The sequence below is a fragment of the Gekko japonicus genome, unplaced genomic scaffold, assembly GCF_001447785.1.
Source record: "Gekko japonicus isolate JY-2015 unplaced genomic scaffold, Gekko_japonicus_V1.1 scaffold24, whole genome shotgun sequence".
Taxonomy (NCBI): Eukaryota; Metazoa; Chordata; class Lepidosauria; order Squamata; family Gekkonidae; genus Gekko; species Gekko japonicus.
The window spans coordinates 1-2,849 of NW_015164665.1; positions in this window are offsets into that span (position 1 = coordinate 1).

A 2,849-nucleotide genomic window follows, 5' to 3' on the forward strand; every position below is an offset into this window, starting at 1 on the left:
TAGTAGTAAAGAGCAAGAGTCCAGTAGCATGTTACAGACTAACAAAATATGTGGCAGGGTATGGGCTTCTGTGAGTCACTGCTCACCTCTTCAGAGTTCTTCACTGCTCACTTCTTCAGAGTTCTGTGTCAGAGGGCAGTAATTTAAAAGTGATTGATGACCATTAAGTAAGGCACAGTGGGTTTTTTTGCTGACAAGCCCTCTGCATTATTGCTGTTGTCTGGGATTCTTGTTTCTGTTTCTTCCTTTGCCTGTTATAACCTGCATTCATTATTTGAGAGTAAGGCACACACTAAATAATCCACTTTCAATCCACTTTCCAACTGGATTTTGCCAGTTCACACATAAAATCCAGTTAGAAAGTGCATTGAAACTGCATTGAAAGTGGATTATTTAGTGTGTGTGATCACAGCCTAAGAATGGTGAACCTAATTGAATGAATAAAATTGAGCAACATTCCTGATTAAACTTCTTCACTCTGTGTTATTCTAGTCACTTGGGGATAAGAGAGAACAAAGCAAATAAAGATGGCATAGTATCTAAAATTGATTTGTTTGTCAGCAAGAATATCTCTGCATGGAAAGACTATATTAACCAATAGCTGCTAGTGCAATCTTAAATCTTTGGTACATGTGGCATGTTAACATTCGATTGCCAGCTTCAGCCATATTTCTGCCAGTATGCAATGTAATTCTGTAATTTTCATACTTTCTTCCTCATAAGCTTTCAGTAATTTAATGTTTTATCACTAGTCAATGCTCATGTTCATCCTATGATAGCCATAGTTGGGGAATGATGGGTTTATAGTAGCAAGTATCCAGCTATCTATGGATTTTGTTGAATGGGACTTTCCTGCTTCTTTCTCCTGTTATAAGTCCATTGATTCCCCACCACCAATTTTGTTCCTCAGGAAACAGCATATGGATCAAAATGGGAAACTGCAGTGGGGGGGGGGGACTGATAGGAATCAGTACTCTCTTCTGCAAATGGAAATGCCATTTTGTCAAAGAAGCTGCATTGTTGGATACATGTATTTGTGTATTGATTTAGGGGATTTTATTTTAACAGGAAATGCTATGTACTTTCCAAAGGGAAGTTGCTACATATGACAATATGGGCTGCAATTTGCCAGCTTACTGTAAATAAGTAATGATGTTCCTAATCTCCTTAAGAACTGGAACAAAACAGGGGTTGGTAGGCAAAATTGTGCTTACTCTAGAGCAGTTTAACAAATTAAGAGTCCAGTGGCACCTTTAAGACCAACAAAGTTTTATTTAAGGTACTAGCAGTAAAGCTCGTTGTGAAAGCAATACAACAAAATCTAGAAAGATGTGATGTGTAATGAATACAGTCGCTGGAAGCAGGTAAAGTACATATTAGCAGTGTGTCATAGAAAGGTAGAAATGTGGAAGTCTCACATACCTTATGTTACACAGTAGCTGGTGTCCAAGGTCATAGAATGTGGGCCAGAAAAAGCAGCGTACAGGGTTCTGTTGAGTGGTGTTGAGAACTGGGCAGTCTGCAAAGTCATTTTATATTGGATGTCTGTGTCATTGGATGTGGTCGTGGTTGCTGTGCACCCTGTTATAGCAGAGGTCTGAAGGGAAGTTCGGTTGAAAGTGAGTGGTAGTGACGAAAGTCTTATGAGGTTATGTGGGGATGAGGAGTCTGGGAAAATGAATGTTGTGAAACTGTAATAGTTTTCATTGTAAAAAGGCATGTGTTTTGTAGGTATATTGTGAGCAAAGTTGTGCATTGAAGTTTAAGATTGAAATGCATGGCTACAGACATACAGAGGAATGACAGACAATATAATCCATAATAGGAACGGTTCCCAAACGGTTTCTGGTCTGTCATTTCAGACAGAACCGTTTTAGAACCGGTTCCCTACCGGAATATATTTGTAATTTCACACACAAATGCTTCTGTCGAGTTTAGGAAACGGGGCTGAAGCGTTTTACCTGTCAACCACTTCCAAGTAGTCTTCAGTTTCCTCTCCCAGTTCCGATGCTCTTTTTCCCACTGTTTTTCACCCGCGTGGGCGATCTCCGACTTTTTTTTTTTGAACATTCGCTTTATAGCGCTATAACGGTATAACACTACAATGCAACAGCATTATATCAACCCCATTGGAATGCCTGGAGTGTTGTGTTATAGCACTATAGCGCCATAGTGCTCTAAAGCTAATGTTTTTTAAAAAGCCGGAGATCGCCCACGTGGGCGAAAGACGGCGGGGAAAAAGCGGTGCAGTCTGAAATGGCAAACCGCTTTAGATCCAGCTCTTTACCAAAAGGGGAAAGCCATGTGTGAAATGGCAGCCCTATACCGGTTTACTCCATGACAGATCAAAAAAGGCTTCAGAACGGGTTAAAAAGGGTAATGTGAAATTTCTAACAGTTTCAATAGTTTGGTGCTTCCCAAAAGTCAGGGAAAGGATACTTACCATTTTGAGTAAAGCATTGTATAAAGGAGGTATCAGTGATGGAACTAACAAAACAGTTTTTAAACTGAACATGAGTGATTGGCAGATGGAGATGTAATTGGAATTATTGAGAGGTCACGGAAAAGCATTTTGAGGACAGCATGTGAATATCTTGTATAGGCATAGTGATTTCGGAACAGCAGGTGGAGAAGTTTCCGTCATAGGGTATCTCACATACAGGGTGCGTTCAGATGGGGCATTTATGCCGGTATAGATACCGGTTGGAATCGGTGTACTTACGGGTGATCACACGGCGAACATCTGCCTTCCATCCCGAACAGTTGCAAGCAGCCTTTAAACCGTTGTATTCTGCTACTAGGTCCCCAAGTGGTGGTATCCTGAGTGCTCTGGTTCCAACCGCAGTATC